An 11996-nucleotide genomic window follows, 5' to 3' on the forward strand; every position below is an offset into this window, starting at 1 on the left:
ATTAAGATGTGGTAATGATGGTCCTTAACTTATGTGTGTAGCTTGGAGATACTGGGCTGATCAAGAACTGTTTTTTCTTAAAACCAAATAATAAAATGTCTATAATAAAAAAAAAAAGGCTTCAGACCGGAAGCTCTGAAACAATATGAAATGTCCAGCCAAGGAGCTTCTAAATTACAGAACTCAGACTTGTAAATCCTGTGGAGTAGTATGGTCACTCAGTTCAGCCTCTGGCTGGGAGCAAAGCCAAAGAGCATACTGGACCTGCCATTCTCACAGACCATAGTAGCTCTCCAGGGAGTGTTACTTTGTTATATCAATTAGAGCAACATCATCCTTTCCTTGTAATTACCTGTATCAGCAACACTGTCGTCAACTTTCAAAAATGTTTTGAGAAGTAACAGTAATTGTTTTGTCCTTATTGTTTATTTGTAGGCTTATCCACATATGCTGTGAAATTTAATTTATATGCTTTAAAACTCCTATGAGGCCACCACATATCCTGCTGCTGCTGGTATACCATTTCTCATGCAGAGTCCTTTTGAATGACTCCTCCCCATTCTGGGCTTAATTCTTTGTTACATACAATTTAAGCTAACTCTGCCCCATGTGGCTTATCCCAGGCAGAACCAATATATTCTCTACCCCTTACTCCATACTACTTACACCATGTTCAGGTCCAAACCAGTCTCATTAACACACACACACACACACACACTTTGATGTAATGCACATCTTTCATTCCCTTAGTCAAGGGAATAATTTTTGAATAAGACTTAAAACCAAGGAATCCCACATATGGCCTCTGATACAGTATAGCAGAAGGGATCTAACTAGAATAAGCTCCACAGTACCATTTTTCTGCTTTCAGAGATGCTGCATGCTTTGTTGTGCTCATAGCTGGCCATCTCAGCTTTACAGAGAGACTCTGCAGGAACTTTGCACAAAGCATATGCTGGTCACACGACACAGAATATGTTAGGTTTGACTTTGGTTATTCCTGTCATTCCCATTCACTCTCTTTGAAATAGGAAAATAGGTAGTGTAAGCATAGGGATGGGGATCAGGAAATTCTACCTACAGTATAATTTATTGTCAAACTTACAAAATTGTTTGGCTGCTTAGAACCAAATCTTCCCTTTGCACCACTGTGTGATTGTAGCAGCCACTGCTCAGCTGTTTTCTGCCCTTACCTCTCCCTGGTGATTGAATGTGTACATTTCCACACACGGAGGTTTAATGACACCTGAAGAGTTTGGCTCTCTTTAGTCACCTCAGCTAGGCAGCAGAGCAGTGCTTATTCCAAGGCTATGAGGTGCCCTCATGAAGCTGCAGGGCAGAATTTACCACAGAGAGAACATATATTATTTTTAAATGTGTGAAATATACACATTTAAACAGAAAGCGTATATATCTTTCTTGTAATTATTTTTTAATTATCACTTTTCAAGCAGATAAAGAGACTATTATTTCCATGTTACATTTTATGTTGAGCTTAGTCATTTCTTTCAGCAAGCTTAATATTTCATTGTGGGGAAAAAAAAACAACAAAACAAAATACGAAAGATATCTTTCACTATCTAGTAACTGAATTTTGCAGTGCTTATACAGATGTCATTGCAAATATGCGTTTCAGCAGGAAACCACATGAGATGAACTAGATTTCCTGTTCAGCTTAGAGAGAAGTGAGCGCTATTGATGCATCTAACTAGTTCAAAGTTGTTATCTACCGTTACAGGGGATACAACTCTGACATTAAAGCTCTTTAGCTGCTCTTCATCTGAAGACTAATGTGAATAGCCTACATGGTGTCAAACTGGTTCTGTCCACTTATGTGAGCTGCTTGTTGCAACATATAGCTACCAAGACAGCAAAGCACAATAAATTCCCAGCCTAGGAAAGCTGCCTTTGATGCCAGGCAACTGGTTCTAAAATAAAATTTTAACTTAGAGCTATAAATTAAGGTGCATTTAGAAGTCAGATGGAAAACTGTTCACAGCCATGCTCTTTTGCCAAACAAAAAAGCTTTGAACTCTCCTATTTCTTAGCAACAGCTCCTTATAGCATCACATAATTCCAAGGTGTACCCAAAAGGAATTTCCTTTTCTCTCACACAATAACTAAAACTTGATGAAAAGAGAAGACTTTTGTTATGATTTAGAATGCAACTTCTAACACTCTGGAGGTGAATCTTGGTAATCTGCATTAAGTTCTTTATAAAACAGAAAGCACTTTCTACATTTCCATCATAACTAAGCTCAAAAATATAGCTAAAAATACCAAACCAAAACATGACCAATGTAAAATGGTACATTTTCTTCAAAGGTTAGTTGACTTTTTTTTTCCTTAAAATGGAAGAAATAACAGTTTCAGGTTATTATTGGACCTTCCACAACCCGTAACATCAAATGGAAATAGCTTTTTGTTTACAAGGCCAACTTTCCAGAAAGATGTAAATTTCACTAACAACAGTGTCCAGTTGAAAAAAGCATCATGACAAGGCACTGCAAGCAAGAAGCTACCTGAATCGCCTTTCAAACTAAGGGGATAGCTACACAGGGGTGTGATACATCTTACGATGCAAGAGAAAAGGAGTTTGGGATTGTACAGGATTTACAATGCGATGTTTAGGAGAGGAAAAAAATGCAGGAAAAGGAAGAGGTTTGGCTGATTTGCAGAGGAATAAGAGTGGGACAATTGGGGGTAAGGGGATAAAAAGGGCCATTTGAAAGTAAATACTGTGTATTTCTAAATCTCACTATCGGTATCATAACATTTTGTTCACTTTTATAACTCCTATTGCCCACGGACTTATTTCAAGTAAGAAACCAGAATGTTATGATAATTTAGTTTTGTTAAAGAAAATTAACAAGTATTAGAAGGCTTGTTTTTTGCTTTTTGCTTTTGTTTTTTGGTTTGTTTGTATTTTTTCTATAAGTTACAAAGAATACTAAGACACTGTTCATAGAATTTTCCTTCTGTTAAGTTATTCTGCTTTATTCTTTTCTATATCGCAATTTTTGTTTTTAACAATGTTTACATAATTTATTTCTTCTTAAGCCAAGAGTCAAATATCCATTTTAAGCAGTCATCATTTCTTTGCTCACTCATTACCTAAATATTTACCTCCGAAATTTTATTTGGAGTGGTCCTAGATTTAAAATGTTTATAACACCTCATTGTCATTGCTGACTTAAAGAATTCATGGAAGATGGGTGAGTCTGAGTAAAGGAGAACATTGTATTACCTTCAGAAAGAAAGGAGGAATCAGCAGTCAACATAATTTCAACAGCAAGAACAATATTCTGACAAACTATTAAACCACCACATTAAAAGCACCTGGAGGGTCAGTGAAAAAGAAACAGCCAGCAAAGATTTGTTGCAAACAAATCCTGCTGTATTTTCCTTCTTTAATGGAGTACCTGGTCTGCACCAAAAGAAGCAGTAGAAGTGAAGTGTATCAACTTTAGGGAATCTTTGGACACTATCTTACGTTAACATTCTCTTAGGCAGTGCACAGAATTATTTTGTTCTGTGTGAAATTGCTACAGAGCAGGTACACAATTGCTTGCAGAAAATACTCCAAGACTTACATATATTGTGTTTTCAAACAGAAAGAATATATAGTATAGAGTTCTGCTGGGGTCTAGCCAAGATCTGATACAATGCTACATTTTCATTCAAGACTTGTTTGATGGAACAGAGACCACACATGATGCCAAAGCAGAAAGGGGTGCACGGGAACTGAAGGATTAGAATTCAAGATGACTTTGATAAATGGGAGAAGTGTTCTGGAATCCATAAGATGAAATTTAGTAGACACAAGTAACAAGTACTATACCGTGGCAAGAAAAAAATCAAATGCATAAACACAAAATGGAGAATAGTAACAGCACTCTAGAAAGAGATCTGGGTATTACTGTAAACCACATATTGAATATGAGTCAACAATATGATGCTAATGCAAAAATAGAAAAACTCACCCTAGATGTGTCATATGCAAGACAGGGTTAGTAATTGTTTTTCCTACCTTACAGAAGTCTTGGTTTTATGTAGTTTAATAGGGTAGTACAAAAATAAAGTTTAAAAAAGAGGTTTAAAAGATGGAGAATGATTGGAAGAGGGAAAGGATATATTTGCTCTAAAAAAAATAAAGGCTGATGGCAAGTACGGAGGTAATATAACAACCTTTCAATATATAGAAGGTTCTTATAAGCAGGGATTCCATTGATTGTTCTTCGTAACACTGAGGGCAGAACAAAATCTAACCGGCTTCAACTGCAGCAGAAAAGGTTTAGGCTAAGACAGGAAAGCCTTCTAACTCCAAGGATAGCTACAGACAGAAATAGGTCACCTAGAGGTGTGGTATAATCTCCACCATTCATCTTTCTAAGAAGAGGTTAGAAAAATACTCATCAGAGACTCTTCAATCCTTGGAGAAAGAAGCAAACAGTTTGAGCTCCTGCACATTTTTTTTTTTCATTCTAGCTAGTGATGTTACAGTATCAAAGAAACAAACTTGTAACTTAAATTAGCCTTTTGATTTTAATGCTAGATATTTTCATGCCAGTTTCTGACAGTGAGTTGCCTTTCTGATAAGCAAAAAAAAATTCTTGCCCTAGTGATCTGCTCCTTTTAAGTAGTGACACCTGCAGAGAGTTCAGATCTGCTGCTGACTTTGATCCATTCTCTCAAGACAGATTAATGTGTCTCTTGATGCCTGTGGGTCTTGGATTCCAAATATTTATCTACTTTTGGATTTATTTCTGGCCACTTGGAATTTTATGTTTCCCCACAGAACCCCTCTGATGCACAAATCAGCTACAGAATACAGCTGCTATTGTTCATGATGAGTCCTCCTGGCATTATTGGGGCTGCTATTAATTCTTAGTAGGCTTACCTATTGCTAGAATAAATTACCTAATGCAATATGTTTATTGATTTTACCCTTCTACTATGATGTGCTAAAATATTTACCAGGATAATTTTAAGGATTTTATTTTCTTAAATACTTCGTCTTCGGTTTCATGGCTTTATGCCTTTGGACACCCTTTCTGCAGTTAAGATCACTACACTAACCTTCCCTATCTTGCAGCTATTGTGACAGAGGGAGCCAGCTGTAATTACTTCTTCTATCAGATTTTGTTTGTTACATAGGACTAAATCTCTTGTGCACCAGGAAAGCTACCTACTGCTTAAAGCAGTCATTTGTTGCAACAGGAATGTGCTACTTGCAGTTAGGTCACTAATCCCAGGTACTTGAAATTATCTATTGCTACTAGTTTACTTCCAATTGTACCCTTCTTTGTGCACTTATTTTACAAAGGTCATTCCTCTACCACACAATGCACTGAGACTTGGATCCGGATAAAAATGGAGTCTATGGCTCATGTTTTTAGTTCAGTCACCTCAGAAACTTCATTAAAATAAAACTGTATCATAATGAAGAGTTGAGATTAGAAAATACACTTGAGACTATAGAATGTGCATTTTTTGTCAGTCTTCTTCATGGGTGAAAATTCTACCTTGCATTCTCCCACACACCTGCTGCACTTGTAGACTCTAATTTCTGGGTGCATTAATTGATTTTCTCAAACAAGGACCAGTGTTTTATTGACATGTCTCTCATGCAGCATTCTTTACAGTTACTAATACAAGATCTATGCAAACTGGGTCACTGGTAGTGCATACAAAATTTGGATCACAAATTACGCGGAGCATATGATATCCTGTTTATGCTTATGTGTACTAAAGGCATGTTAATTAGTATCCTCACTTGAATGGCATCCCACTTTTCCATCCTCTGTTATTTTGTAAGCTGCCAGTGCGGATTCACTGCAGGAAAATGGGATAGGGATCATGTATTTGTACAAAGTACCCAACCATCTAAAAAACTCATATAACACACCATGTACCTGTCACCACACCCACCATCACTGCCTGTTTTTGCCAGATGAACTGAGCAAGAAGCACATATCTGGGCATAGCAGCAATGCTTTCAGTGCCAGTGCAGATGCACACAGACTTCCTGAGCCAGAAGCATTGTTTCCTGCATACAATGGGCCACATAAAATGAAACTGCAAAATTGGAGTTACATCATGCACAACCTTCTGTGTAGTCAGATATTGTCACTGATGACAAAGACAGGATTCCTCTGAGTATCATGTCTGTCTCTGTGAGAAGAGTTCTGTAAGGGCAGGTGGAGCAGCTCAGCAGTAAAAAGAGATTTCTAGAATGGGTAGTACAATAATAACTGTACATCTGTGACAAGTTCAGCCCTTATTGGTTCAGATAACAATTAGTGGGTGTTGTTGAACAAGTAGAGGAGGATAACTAGTCATGTGGAGACCCAGATAATAATTCCACTATATCAGTGGTCTAGCAGCATGTTGGGACGGGAAAATAAACAGCAAGCAAAGTTATTTAAGAAACAAAATCAAACATTTTGATAAGAAGGGGTAGTAGGCTTTTCTAGAATACTTTCTCAGTTGCATCAGGGTCACTGAAGAGGAAACAATACTCTCCACATATTAAAGGCTTCAGTTTCTAAATCAAAAGGAAGGATTGATTTGTTTTGCAAGCCGTTGTAGACAACGATAGAAGACAAAGCCAGTGACAGGTGATTGAGCAGAAGCAGGATATGATCCCCCAAGTTCACAGCACATTGAGATTAACAGATTGATCCATCAAGAACCACTGGTGACTGTACCTGCATTCCAACATCCAAACTCAGGAGATCATACACTGGCAATATCCAAGGAGACCTTTTCAATTACTACTTAAGTTGCTGTCAAATGGTAGCTGGATGTGTGGGCTTGTCCAGCTCCAAGAAAAAAATCATTGATATTCTGTCAGTCTTCATTTTGCCTCAGCTTTCCCACTTTTTTTTTTCTCTTACATATTCAACAATATCTATCTCTCAATTGCAGAGATGCACATCCCAAGTTTTTTCCTTCTCTACTTAATTTAGCACTGATGATGGTAGGTTATGTCACATACTTGGCAATGGTTTGGTAGAAATAAGAAGTGAAGATGTCTGCAGAGACTTAGATCTGTCATAAGTTAAGCATAGGAGGAGAGAAGACAAAATTGCTTCATAACAATGACACATAGAGTCAAGTAGCAGTTCCCTAAGATCAACCAGAATTTGGGCAAGACTTCTAGTTTTCAAATTTGTGATAGATCAGGTATAGAAAAGTGTACACTCCCTTAGGGTATGCAAGTCACATTCATGCTGTGTGACATGATACTGGGTGATGAAAAGGCACATCTTTGACTAAGCTGGGGAAGCCTATCAATGAATTTCCTGAAGTTGATGTCTACCCTGTGTCCTTGGAAATTATGAAGTCCTGGATTGCATCTGTGACCTGTCACTGTGACAAGGAAAAAAAGTCTGATGTCTAGAGTAATGTCAAATGGATTCCACTTTTTAATCCTAAGCCAAAATTTCACTTTTACAATATCTGATTCAATGTCATCCAATGGTGAGAGTTGATATAGTAACTGGGTATGGAGTGCATTGGCCCTGCCTACAGCTGTGTTATTGTATAAATTCTGTTTGGAATAAACAAATTGATTCAATGTCTGAGACATACCTGTTTTCTCATGGTTGCCACCACACAGTTATGATGTGAGAAAATCCTAGGAGAACATCAGGTGAGTCAGAAGCAGGTGCAATGATGATAGATGTGGTAGAAGGGAAGGGAAGCTCTGTGTTTTAGGTCGCATTCATGTTTATTATTGGCCTTCCTGGAGGCAGGATTCTTAACCCAGTTCTGCACTGTTCGAAGTCTCCAGGCTGACACATTTCCAAAGAAAGGACACTACCGAAGAATTCATGCCTTGAGTTCCCATGGTGTTCTTGATAGATGTTTTCCACAGAAACAAAGCAGGTTAAATACCTCTGATTTGGTCCACTTGGGATCATGTGGAACAGTGCCTAAGGAATGTGCTTGCCAAGAACATGATTTCCACTGTGGCTCTAATCCAGGCTCTGTCTGATCAGTGACACTATGCCACCAGGAAATTCTTCAAAGCTGCTGTTGTTGGAGCTAAGACAGTTTACAACAAAATGCTGGATTTCAGCAAGGGTCCAAATAAAAGACAAAAAACATGCACCCAAACTTATGCATATACAGGGATTTCTTGGAATCATTTGGGTTCCATGACAAGTGCAGAAAGGGAGCACGAAAGAACTGTCAAAGAGCCTTTGGGCTGGCAAAGAAAGTTCATTCATAAATAAGGTTATTTGATACCCAATCTTGGATAATTCTGCCAGATAAAAATTATTCCTTCATTTGTTTATTTAAATATTCTCACCACCACCACCCTTTAATCAAACAGAGTAGTCTTATACTACTTCAGCATCTTGTGTCTAAGGGCAGCAGCATTTTTAATCTAATCCTAGCTATCCTACAACTGGATTTACAGTTTTGTGAAGCCACTGTCTCATTACAGTCTCTGCTGTTCACAGCTGCTGGCCGCTCATCAATCTCTGTCTACATGCAACCTATGTAAGTGCTGGCAGATAGTGGAGAGGGTAACCAATGAAACTGAGGGAGAGGCGTCTGGCTGCATGCTCCACTCTTCACACCCCCTCTGGTTTCTTTTCTTTTCTTGGTAAGGACATTTAGGTGTTCCTCTGTTCAGCATTACAAACCTCATTGTGCTCGGTAGAACAATGCCTAAATAGGGTCAAAAAGATCAGTCTGTTAGGTGAAAAATCAATGGATGTTAGGACACCTTAGAGTGAGCCAGAAGTGACATAAAAGAAGACACAAATTGCTCAGGAGCTTAAAAACAAAAATTAATTAAATAAATAAATTACACAGGTGAGGAATTTGGGTGAAAGAATATTTTTGAGGTGGAGAAAAGAGTAGGTATTAGAACCAGGAAAGAATGCAGCTGAAACAAAAATAATGGGAAAAGCAAGATCTAGGGAAGTAACTTTACAGAAGAAAAAGATGGAGAAAATAGAGAAAATTAAATCAGCGTACTAATGCATCAGGAATGCTATCAAAAGACTGGAAAATCAGAAACAAAATTGAGAAGAACTGATGAACAAGACAGGTGAAAACTGCACATATGAATAAAGGATCATTCAAGTATTAAAAGCATAGAGCTAAATTCTTTGCAATGAAACAAAATACATATACACTGTGAAAGACACCAAGCAGTAGAGACTCAGCACTAAGTGGATTTTCTTAGCTTGGGCTGTTTTTCAAAACAGCCACCCTCATGTGATACTATGGCTGACATCCTGTCAGAAGCCTCGCATTTCAGTGGGTCTCTGCTCACCCACACATTTCCATGCTTTCTTCTTTTTTTTGCAGTTCTAAAAGTTTTCTGCCTGAAAAAAAAGTGATGACAAAAACTTTTTTGCTTATTTTTAACACTGTTTCTGATATTTTTCTTTCATCCATTCCAATAGCAGTTGGAATTCTTGTGTTTTTATATGTATACATCCTCAGAGCTAATCCTATTTCCATTTAACTCAACAGGTGACTTCTGCTGGTTTCTTTGAGAATCCACAGAGAACAATCAGCAGCAGGGTGCAGATGGTAAATACTGGTTCATGTGGGAACAATGCTGAAAGAGGCAGGCTCAGAAAGTGTAAGTTAGCAGAAAGCATTTGGGAAATTTGGAATCTGGGAAAGAGTATTGGAAAATTTGGAATCTGGCATGGGAGTAACTGTGGATACTAAAAATATATAAAAATCATGACACCCCTACTGAAACCACCAACACCACCAATATCTTTTATATGTCATTTCAATCACTTACTGAGTTGAGACAGAGTTTTTACTTTTTGTACGCTAGAGCCAGGTTTTCAAAAGCACTGTACCTACAGGCACAGATGGACATCCACTATAAGTTTAAAAACTTCCATAGGACTTAAAATATCTGTCTCACAAAAAAATGAAGAGTGGCCTTGCTAATACACTTGTCCATTCTTCATGCAACCTCTGATTCAGGAGGTGCTGAGTGCACAGGCAGGCTGTGGTGCCCTAACCACCCTCTCCCAGAACACCTGCCCACTGCCCAGCCCTGTAGTGGAGGTAGCCCCATCTCCTGCTCATCTGGTGACCACTGGACCATCGGCAGGTCCCATCACCTCCCCAGCCCTGCTAGAATATGGGGACTGCACCCTGCCTGTGAGGGCACTTCTCTGCCAGGCTGGGGTCTTCACAGCAGCCAGTTCCCTCTGGGGAAGCCCTGATCTTCCTGCTCCCCTGCACTGCCTAGAAAAAGGGACTGAGATTTGGCCAAACTGCAAACTGTGAGGTATTACCCTTTGCTTATCTGAATGCAATTTATTCAGCATTTGTAAGGTCATTTTTTGCTTGTGGCCTGTGCATCCTGACTGTACTATGCCTGGTAACTGCCTGCACCACCTTTATTTCTGATCATTTTCTCACCGTATGAAGGACGAGCTTGGCGTGTCTGTTTCCTGTCTCCCAGAGGGCGTGCTGGAAGCTGGGGATGGAGATTGAGGGCATCCTCATCCCTCTGAAGGATGAAACCATGAACAGCTGGTAAAGAAATTCTTTGGCACTGTTGTCACCAATTTGTGGTTAGTAGATGCTCAGTATTATTTGACAAAGAATTCAGGCATGTAGAACAGAAAATGTAAGCTGACAGAGCTGCACAGGTGTACCACAATTAAATTTCTGCCAAACTTGAATGGAATTAATAGGCTTTGCAACGCTACTAGCTTTTGTAGATCATATAACAGCTTGGGTTAGAAGGAACCTTAAGAGGTCATTTAGTCCAATGCCCTGCAATGAGCAGGGACATCTTCAACTAGAGCAGGTTGCCCAGAACCACATCCAACCTGACCCTGAATGATTCCAGGGATAGGGCACCTACCACTTCTCTGGGCAAAATGTGCCAGTGTTTTACCACTCTCATTGTAAAGAACTTTTTCCTCACATCCAGACTTAATCTCCCGTTTTTTATTTTCATACCATTAGCTCTCATTCTATCGTAACAAGCCCTGCTAAAAAGTCTTCCCCACCTTTTTTATAGGCCCCTTTTATGGACTGAAAGGCTGTATTAACCTCTCTGCAGTCTTGTATTTTCATAGCACAAGTACTCCACCTCTCTGACCCACCACAGGCTGCTAGGGGCTGGCTCCCGCTCTATGAATCTGCAGGGAGGATTTGTAAAGCGCTGACCTGATCAGACCTGACCCAATCCGACCTGTCCCGACCCGCAGCCTCGCTCCGCTCTCCAGCGTCCAACAGCACAAGCTATGGCGTATACCCCCACCACTCACCTCATACACTCTCTGCACATGCGCCACAGCCACGGCACCAGCACAGAACTACATATCCCAGAGCACCCCGCGCCGCGCCCTCCGCGGCTGAGCCAATGGGAAGGGAAGAGGCCAGTGCCCGCCCCCTCGCCGCCTGCTGCGAACAATATCCCCAGTGGGTGTGGAAGGGACAGTGGGGTAGTTTATCTGCTGCCTCCCTCGGAGCCGGGAGCGCAGGCAGTGGTCTGGCTCGGAGGCTGTTACGAAGGACTAGCGGAGAGGGAGAACGAAATAGGTCCTGGCTTTCCAGGGGAAACCATGGGGTTCCTTCTTCCGCTGTCAGGGGTGGGGGCAGAAGCTGGATACTGCTCTGAGGGAGAGAGGGAGAGGGCGGCGGCGGAGGGGCAGCAGCTGCAAGGCTTCCCGCTCGCTGTCAGTTACGAGCGCGCCAGGAGGGCCTCCGCCATCGGATTGGCTAGTGCCCAAGGAGGCCCCGCCCACACTTGGTCTGGATTGGCCCACGCGCGCTCCGCGTCAATCACGGCTTGTTCCTCTACGGGCCTCCCCCGAGGAGGGTACTGCTGGGCCCCACCCCACCGCCCGCCCCATCGCGCTGTCAAAGATCCGCACGAGCGCGGGAGCCGCGGCAGCCCGCAGCCGCTGTCCCCGCCCCAGAGGCGCGCTATTCGGAGGCCACGCCCCCCTCGGCCGGCCAGAAGACGAGAAGGAGGAGGAGAA

The 11996-nt window shown here is 40.8% G+C and overlaps 1 long non-coding RNA gene across 4 annotated transcripts in view; it reads right to left on the minus strand.

The window, feature by feature from the left end:
- The window catches only part of LOC115947131 (uncharacterized), a 28308-nt gene that overhangs the window by 15562 nt on the left and 750 nt on the right, over positions 1-11996 (minus strand). For 3 of the 4 annotated variants that reach the window (XR_004551114.1, XR_004551115.1, XR_004551001.1), the window contains exons 2-3: positions 10420-10510; positions 7597-8685 (exon numbers count right to left, since the gene is read on the minus strand). This is a non-coding gene — a long non-coding RNA (uncharacterized lncRNA). Of the gene's footprint in view, positions 1-7596; positions 8686-10419; positions 10511-11178; positions 11585-11996 lie in introns of those variants that run through there. The other variant, XR_004081086.2, reaches the window with a different exon arrangement.

The sequence above is a fragment of the Melopsittacus undulatus genome, chromosome 1 (assembly GCF_012275295.1).
Source record: "Melopsittacus undulatus isolate bMelUnd1 chromosome 1, bMelUnd1.mat.Z, whole genome shotgun sequence".
Taxonomy (NCBI): Eukaryota; Metazoa; Chordata; class Aves; order Psittaciformes; family Psittaculidae; genus Melopsittacus; species Melopsittacus undulatus.